The 9581-nt window shown below is 44.4% G+C and overlaps 1 long non-coding RNA gene across 1 annotated transcript; it reads right to left on the bottom strand.

The window, feature by feature from the left end:
• Positions 1-6661: 6661 nt before the first annotated feature.
• On the bottom strand, positions 6662-9098 carry LOC137228642 (uncharacterized). Its single transcript, XR_010945324.1, has 2 exons — positions 8460-9098; positions 6662-8141 (listed from the first exon to the last, which is right to left on the bottom strand). It is a non-coding gene; the product is annotated as an uncharacterized lncRNA (long non-coding RNA).
• Between the last annotated feature and the right edge of the window lie 483 nt (positions 9099-9581).

Below are 9581 nucleotides of genomic sequence, written 5' to 3'. Positions count from 1 at the left end.
TAGACAATGTAGCACATACTAGGATCCTTCCACAGTACAAGAGTGTTTCCTGTCTTTAATCAGTGCCAGTGAATATCAGAAAGTTTCCTTTTCAGGAGTTCAAAATTCAAGTAGCCCAGGGATGAACAGGGCTGCAAACAAAGGCACAGACAACAACTGAGGGCAGGAGGAGGAAGGTGAGGACTGGGGCCTCCTGGGGAAACTGGGATATTCTATTTAGAGGTGGGAAGAAAAGGAAACTGGCCTCAGGGGACCAGAAAGTCTACCACTAACTTCAAGGGAGACAGTTACTTATACGTCAAGGAGATGCAAATAATGAAGGGAAGGAAGAAAGATCTCTTAGGGGCTGGAGTGGAAAGGCCTGAGGGGGAAACTCTGGACACCCTGCTGTCCTTCCTCTAGCATGTGCTCTCATTCTCCCTTGTTGCCCTTTGCCAAATGATCTCCCCGTGCAGGTAAATTGGGTTTATTTCCCCAGAAGGGGCCACGAGAAGAAATAAGTTGTCTTCATTTTGTGTCACTGACTCTCAGATTCATTCAACACATATTTCTCTGACCTGCTTCTTCCATCAATAATTCCCAAACATTTCCAATTAGCAGGCCACTTCAGGAAAGGCAAAACAGCCCTTATTAAAGCGTGATGTACCTCAGTGCTTGCCAGACTTTTTCACATCATGGCACACATCACGGTAAACTGTAATATTTATGTGACATGAAGGATAAACTGTGTGAGGCTGGACGCTGTCACCAGGCGCCAGCTGCTCCAGGGCTGTGAGGGTTCATCTCCTCCACACACCTGTAACCCACATGTTGGCACACTATTGGGAACCCCCAATCTGACACTTGGAGCCCAGCCACTAAAAAACAAAAACGCCTAGAATTAATAAATGGAAGTCATGTCTGTCAGCGACACAGCAAAGACCTAAACTACGTGTCTTAAGTATTGTGAGCACATTTTAAATTTATGTCCAAAGCAAAACAAGGGCACTTTATTTAAAAAATATTTATTTATGTATTTATTTTGGCTGCACTGGGTCTTCATTGCAGCGCATGGGATCTTCGTTGCAGCGTGTTTAGCTGCGGCATGGGGACTCTTAGCTGTGGCATGCGTGTGGGATCTAGTTCCCAGACCAGGGATCAAACCCGTGCCCCCTGCGTTGGAAACGCAGAGTCTTACCCACTAGACTACCAGGGAAGTCCCAAGGACATTGTAATATGATGTTGAAGTCCCTGGAGAGAGCCCGGGTGGTCTCTAGATGTCTACTCTAACATGGGGGGGAGTATGAGGGCTCATTATCATTACTGTAATATTCACAGGAATATCCTTTCCAACCACGACAGGTTCTGAACCAAATGAGAACAAGGCTGAAGAATGAGAAAAATTGAGATGAAAACATAGCTTTATTTCTGATAAAGCTGGATTGGAAAATGTGGCTGGTACCTACATCCAAACGGGCTTCCTATTTTTTCTACCCAGATTTAAACTTACCCACACAGTCTTCAGCAAAGCAGCTGGATTACTGCAGGGCAAACACCCCCATCCTTCCTGCCAAGACTGGCTGCTTACCCCATGGAGTGCGGGAGGTCTTGAGAATTCAAGTTATTTTTCCAGTACCATTCCCTCCCAGAGAAGCCAGCAGAAGTTTCTATTTAATGGGGCAAGGTAGGAATGCAGGCTGATGAAAACAGCCCAAAGAGCCTTTGAGGGTTTATAAACACTTTACCCTCAAGTAAATGCAGAGTTTGACTAGGCTTCCTGGAAAACAGAGCTTGGGACAAAGCCTAAGGGTTAATGTTTCTGTGGAGAGGTTGCAAGCCCAGAGCAGCAAGAGTGAGGAAAAGAGGTGAGGCCGGGAAGGAGGGGAAGCAAACACAAGGTTGTGCATTATCAAACTGGCTACGGGCCCACAAGAAAATACACAAAGTTGCTCACTCACTCACTTGGGATGTCTCCAGGGATTGGAAGAGTCAGTTGGAGAGAAAGAAGCAGAGTGAGCAACTGCCAGTCCCTCCCAGTCTCATCTCCCTTTTTGGTCAAAGTTTACCCCCTGGGGGTTAACTCCCCATGTCTGGGCCGTGTGAGCCCCTCTAAGCAGCTGCTGGGAAGCCAGAGGTTCCTGGAGGCCAGCTGGGTTGGACTTGGATGCTGTGCCCTGGCTCCCTTGGGGCAGTTGAGGTCACACCTGACAGGACAGCACAAGGACAGCAGCTGTGACTGCAGGGCTGCAGAAAGAAGCCAGCACCTCTCTAGCTGGGAGGCAGGGCAAGACGAGGCAAGATGAGACTGAAGAAAAGGTGGGACTTAGCCAATCTAGGAAGGTATATAAACTGGGTCCAGACAGTAACTCAGGAAAAAACTGTCTTTGATTCTGAAATTGCTCAGGCCCTTGATGCTCTGGGCAGTCAGATGTCTTTTGACTGCAACTCTGGTAAGCGCTGGTTGAAAAAAAGGATGTGCTCTCTCCTCATGATGAAATGATGCAACTGTCTGCAAGGGCCCAGAGGCCTTGCAAATTTGAGCTGGGCCTGCAACCCCAGAGAAGCCTGGACCATTGTTCTAATCGCTGACCCGACAGCCAAAAACATGGCATTGGAACAGCATCAGTTTTATATTTTTATGTGTGTTGTGTCTTCGTTGCTGCGCGTGGGCTTTCTCTAGCTGCGGTGAGCGGGGCTACTCTTCGCTGCGGTGCACAGGCTTCTCACTGCAGTGGCTTCTCTTGCTGCAGAGCACGGGCTCTAGGCACGCGGGCTTCAGTAGTTGTGTGGTGCACAGGCTTAGTTGCTCCGCGGCATGTGGGATGGAGCAGCATCAATTTTAACTTATTTATCTCAAGCTATATATGGTTTTATTATATTTTTAGATATAATTCACGTACTTTAAAATTAATTCTTTTTTTTAATGATGTTGGGAGACTTTTTGTTTGTTTGTTTATTTATTTGTTTATTTTTTGGCTGCGTTGGTTCTTTGTTGCTGCACGCGGGTTTTCTCTAGTTGCAGCGAGCAGGGGCTACTCTTGGTTGCAGTGCGCAGGCTTCTCATTGCAGTGGCTTCTCTTGTTGCAGAGCACGGGCTCTAGATGTGTGGGCTTCAGTAGTTGTGGCACATGGGCTCAGTAGTTGTGGCACACGGGCTCAGTAGTTGTGGCGCATAGGCTGAGTTGCTCCACAGCATGTGGGATCTTCCCGGACCAGGGCTCGAACCCATGTCCCCTGCATTGGCAGACAGATTCTTAACCATTGCGCCACCAGGGAAGCCCCTAAAATTAATTCTTTTAAAATATACAGTTCAGTGGTTTTAGATCATTCACAAGATTTTGCAACGAGCAGCACGATTAATTTTAGAACATTACCATTAACCCCAAAAGAAATCCCATACCCATTAGCAGTCACTTCCCATTTCCCATTTCCCATTTCCCCCAGGAAATCACTAACTGACTTTCTTTCTCTGTGAATTTGCCTATTCTGTATGTTTCATATGAGTGGGATCATACAATATGTGGCCTGTTGTGACTGGCCTCTTTTGTTCAGCCTGTTTTCAAGGTTCATCCACGTTGTGGCATGTATCAGAACTTCAGTCCTTTTTGATGGCTGATTAATAGTCCACTGTATGGATATGTCACATTTATTTTTCCGCTCATCAATTAATGGACCTTTAGGTTGTTTACACTTTTTGGCTCTTATGAGTAATGCTGCTATGAACATGCATATACAAGCTTTTTGTGTTTTAATTTCTCATGGGTACATACCTAAAAATGGAATTGCTGGGTCATACATTAACTACATGTTGAACTTTTTGAGGAAATGCCAGACTGTTTTCCAAGTGGTTGTACCATTTTACTTTCCAACTGGCAATCTCTGAGGCTTCTAATTTCTGCATATCCTCACCAATACTTATTGGTTGTCTTTTTTTTTTTTTTTTTTTTTTGCAGTACGCGGGCCTCTCACTGTTGTGGCCTCTCCCGTTGCGGAGCACAGGCTCCGGACGCGCAGCCTCAGCGGCCATGACTCACTGGCCTAGCTGCTCCGCGGCATGTGGGATCTTCCCGGACCGGGGCACGAACCCGTGTCCCCTGCATCGGCAGGCGGACTCTCAACCACTGTGCCACCAGGGAAGCCCTTGCCTGTCTTTTTGATGATAGCCACCCAAGCGTGTGAGAAGTGATACTGCACTGTGGTTTTGATTTGCATTTTCCTAATGACAAATAATGTCGAACATCTCTTCACGTGCTTAGTGGCCATGGAGAAATTTCTGTTCAAATCATTTTCCCATTTTTTGCTGTATACCTGAAACTAACACAACATTGTCAATCAACTATACTCCAGTATAAAACAAAAAGTTAAAAAAAATCATTTTCCCATTCTTAAATTGGGTTATTTGTCTATGTATTGTTGAATTGTAAGAATTCTTTATATATTCTGGATAGTGTTTATGTCAGATACGTTTGCAAATACTTTCTCCACTCTCTGGGTTGTCCTTTCGCTTTCTTGATATGTCCTTTGAAGTACAAAACTTTTAAATCAAAAAACATATGTTGATGCATATCTTTTTATTACTTTATGTATGTATATATCAATGTGTACTGTTTAAAACTGAGTTATAATTGACATAGCATTATATTCACTTCAGATGTACAACATAGTGATTTGATATATGTATATATTTTGAAATGTTCATTTTAACCAAGAAGAATGTGATTAAATCAAAGCTATCATGGTAGAGTTTGGTAACATCCCTCCCCACCTTCTGCCATTGTGGGCCAGTCAGCTGAGGGCACATTTCCTGGACCCTTTGCCATTTGACCACTGGAGTAAGGCCAAGGCAGCCAGAGCGCCCTAGGGAAAACCAAACTGCTTCCTGAGACATTGGGAGAAAGTCAGAGGAGGGATATTTAGAAAGGAAAAGGGAACAGGAGCCCCATTTGCTCACTTTTTTCTTTTTCTTTGCTCAACTAAGCAAATTCATACACCTCACTTTCCCCTAATGCAACTTCTTCATTTCTCCCCCTGCATAGCAAAAGAGACTTGGCAGGCATTGAGAGGAATAAGAAAAAAATGGCTAAGTCTTTTCAGACTTAACCAAAAATTTTTTAAGGTCCTGACTCAATGTAAAGTATCCCATGTGTAACCTTCCTGGTATTAGGCAGTTTTCCCCACAGTCTATTGGGGGCGAGCTGATGAGTTCCCCAGGTGCCCCATGAGAGCTGGGATTGGAATTCAGAACCCCGGATTTTGAGGCCATCTGCCTTAGGGCCAGAGCCTCTCCCTCCCTTCCCAGAGAGCCAGATCGGGGCGCTGCGTGTGGAAGCCTTGACTCCACACATTCTGCCTTTTTTAAGAGCAAATGTCTGTTTTAGGCACAGAAAATACAAAGAGGAATAAGACAGCTCCTACCCACAGGGCAGTAGGGAAGCTGCACCAGAAACAAGTAGCCACTCCAACCACGTGACACACATGAAATAGAAGTGCTGGGTACACATGGGCCCTGGCAAGCCTGCCTGTGACTCCAGCAGGTGGCCTCAGATGGGCAGCTGTGTCTGCCCTTGAAGGGGACCTGGACGTGCTGCAGCCCCACAAGCTGGAGGAAAGGGCTAGCCCCACATTTGTTGGGGCAAAATGGGGTGTCTGCCCCAGAGAGGGTAAAGTAAGACATTTAGTGAAAAGAAAAGTTGTGGCTCTTCAAGGAGAGGAGAGAACAGAGGGTGCGAAAAGATGGGAGAGGAGGGAAGAGGATGTTTGGTCAACAGTTGTTCCTGCTGTGACTCGGAGCAACAAGGAAGAGTAGGACTTTTTTTTTAATAATACCTTTATTGAGCTATAATTCATATACCATAAAATCCACTCTAAGTGCACAATTCAATGTTTTTTAGTATATTCACAGAGTTGTGCAACCATCACCAGAATTTTAGAACATTTTCATCACCTTGAAAAGACACCTGTGCCCCTTAGTGGTAACCCCGCTCCCCACTCTGCCTATTCCCCCAGCCCTAGACAAATACCGATTTACTTTCTGTCTCTATACATAGTTCTATTCTGCACATTTGACATAAAAGAAATGATACAATGTGGTCTTTTGTGACTGGCTTATTTCTCTTTGCATAATATTTTCAAGGTTCATCCAGGGTGAATCAATATTTCATTTCTCTTCACTGCTAAATAATATCTCACTGTACGGTTACACCATATTTTATTTATCCATTCATCAGTTGATGGACATTTGGGTTGTTTCCACTTGGCATCATGAATAATGGTGCTTATAAACGTTCGTGTACAAGTTTTTATATGGAGGAGTAGGACTTTCCAGTTAGTCCTTATCAATTATTTATTAACTGCCTCTTGTGTATATAGCACAGTGATAGGTGTAGGGGTGAGGGAAAGGATGTAGGAGGGCCGAGACCCAAAGAACTATAAATATAATTCCCCAACTGTCCTCTGACTAAAGAGATATAAAATCAAAATACATTAGGTGAACCTTCAGTGGATTCTGGCTCAAAAAAAAAAGCCGTAGAGGGGACAGTTAAAAACATCTGATTGTGGACTGGAAATTAGATGACATTAGGGAATCATTGCTCATTTTCATATGTGTGCTAATGATATGGTTATAAAGGAGAATGTCCTGATTTGCAGGGTATGCATGCTGAAGAAGTATGTAGGGTTGAAGTGTCATGGTGTCTGAAGGTTATTTTCAAAAATTTAGCAAAAAAAAAAAAAAAAAAAAAAAGGTACACACTTGACTACATGCAAGTAAAACAAATATGGCAAAATGTTACCAGTTGTTATATCTGGATGGTGGGTATTTGGGTGGTCATTGTACTATTTTCTCAAATTTTCAGCGTATTTGAACATTTCCAAAATAAAAATCTAAAAAAATTACAAAGCAAAAAAAACTGAAAGCAAGGTAAGGACATAAAAGTAAGTGGCGTATCTTTTAAAACAAGGTAGTCAGGGAAGGCCTCTGAAGGCAGGACATTTGAATAAATGCAGGAAGGAGGGAGTTGGCCATGAGGACCCAGGGGAAGGGCATTCCAGGAAGAGGGAACAGCCATCTCAGGGGCCCTGAAGTGGAAACGGGCTTGGTGTATCCCTGGACACAAGCACTGAGTGAGGCTGAGGGGATGTGAGGGAGGCAGGAGATGAGGTTGAAAAGGTAACCTAAATCCAGATTACACAGCATCATAGAATTAAGATTTTAGTTTAAGGATGACCTACTAAAGGACCATGAGTGGAGAGTTACTTGGGTCAAATTATATTTTAAAACATCTCTCTGGTTCCTGGGTGGAGAATAGGCTGTGAGGTGAGGGTGGGGGTCATAGTGGACAAGAGTGGAAACAGAGAGGCTGATAAACAGGATTTGTTGCAGATGAGCGTGGCGTCACAGATTAGGTGATGGCACAGGGAGAAGGGCTTAGTTTTGGCAAATATGTCCCAGAAGGGGAGTTCTCACGGAGTTTGTTGATGGACTGGGTGTGGGAATGAGGGGAAAAAACAGTCAAAGGAGACTCCAAGGACAGTCTGAGCATCTGGCCAAATGGTGGCGCCATTTGCTGAGACAGGGAACTCTGGAGGGGAGGCACAGGCTTTTCCTTTCCAGAGGAACATTACTTTGGTTTAGAATGGCCTGGAAGTCTTTGTCGTCATGGAGGAGCTGGAATTGGGGTTGGGCCTTCAAAATAAGTTCATCAATGTCAACACATTAAGGTTTTCATGTGGGTTAACAAACAGGGTGGCACAGCAGGTTTGAATCCCGATGCTGCCATTTACTGGCTATGTGACCCTGAACAAATTACTTAACTTCTTTGAACCTGAGGTTCCTCATCCATAAAATAGGCAAAATAACAACTGTCCTGCCAGGTTGTTAGGTTGTAACACACCTTGGCACAGCGCCTGGCACAGAGTAGGTGCTCAACATATAAGGCTTCCTGCTACTCTATAGAGACCATTAGGAAGAACTAACTTTCTGAGCACCCAAAGTACTGCTTTAAGCTGTTTATCTTTTGTTGCCTTTTCAGCTAGAGTCGTCCTTTCTTCCTTTTAGTCGTGTGGTATTTGAGCATTTACTGTGTACCACGTGCAGTTCTAGGCATTGGATGTATTGCAGTGAATGAAACAGACAAAACTTCTGCCTTCATAGAGTTTACATTCTGGTGGAGGGAGAAGACAAACATAGCTAAGTAATATACAGCATGTAATATATGAGATGGTGATAAGTCTTAGGGAGAAAAGCAAAACAGGGGAGGGGAAGAGGAGGCACTGTGGTGGAGCCGGGACTGCAATTTTTTAAAAATATTTATTTATTTATTATTTATTTTATTTATTTTGGCTGCGCTGGGTCTTCGTTACGGCATGCAGGATCTTTTAGTCGCGGCATGTGGACTCTTAGTTGTGGCATGCATGTGGGCTCTAGCTCCCCGACCAGGGATCGAACCCAGTCCCCGTGCATTGGGAGTGCGGAGTCTTACCCACTGGACCACCAGGGAAGTCCCTGGGATTTCAATTTTAAATCGGGTGCCCAGAGAAGGCTCTACAGAGAAGGTGACATCTCTGCAAAGACCTAAAGGAGAGAAGGGAGGAAGCCATGTTTTTAATCTAAGTGAAGAATGTTTCAGACTGAGTGGCAAGTACAAAGGCCCTGGGGCAGGAGCATACTTGGTATATCTGAGGAACAGCTAGAAGGCCAGTGTGGCTAGAAAGCTGTGAGTCAGGGAAGAGGGTAGGGGCAGCTCCTATAGGGCCTGGGAAGCCCGCAATGGCTTTGGCTTTAACATAGAGTGAAATGGGAAGTCCTTGGAGAGTTTTGAATAGTGGGGATCTGATTTATGGTTTAAAAGGATCACTGGTTTCTATCTGAGTGAATTCAGGGATTAAAGAGAGGAGGCCTGTTGGAAAGTGAGTGTATATAGTAATGATAATGGCTTAGTAGAGGTGGTGGGGAAAAGATTGTGGATATATCTGATAGCAGAGCCAACAGGATTTCCTGATAGATTCAAGGTACAGAATTAGAGAGAGGGGTCAAGGATTGTAAAGTCTAAGGCCTTTGGCCTGAGCAGCTGGAAGGAGGTATTTGGTTGAACCAAATGATGTTGCTGATACTTGACTGTTCTTGACCTTAAAAAAAAAAAAAAAAGGTTATTTCATATATTCTAACTTAATAGTGGCCATTTACTGAGAAGGGGAAAACTATGCGAGGAAGAGGTGGGGAGATTATCAGAAGTTTATTTTTGGTCATGAGAAGATGTTGAATAGTCAGCTGTATATACATGTCTGGAGTTCAGGAGCAAGGCCCCAGTCAGCAATGTATATTAGGGAGTCAGAGCATAGAGGGCAGTTAAAGCTCTGAGACTGGATGAGATCACTTAGGAATTAAATGTAGATAAAGAAGAACAGAGGCCTGGAGACCAAGCCTGGAGCCTCTAGCATTTCCAGATCACGGAAATGAGGAAGCAGGAAGCCACGACTGACAAAACAAGGGTTCCAAACAGGGGTGCTGGCCCCGAAGAATAATGTAGGTGTGAAAAATTTCCCCAGCCTTGCTCTCTCCTTGAGCCTTGGCATTAGAGTATGTGTGTGTGTGTGTGTGTGTG

This window comes from Pseudorca crassidens, chromosome 8, assembly GCF_039906515.1.
Source record: "Pseudorca crassidens isolate mPseCra1 chromosome 8, mPseCra1.hap1, whole genome shotgun sequence".
Classification (NCBI taxonomy): Eukaryota; Metazoa; Chordata; class Mammalia; order Artiodactyla; family Delphinidae; genus Pseudorca; species Pseudorca crassidens.
Note: the sequence above shows the minus strand (reverse complement) of the source record. Positions and strands in the feature narration are given on the sequence as shown.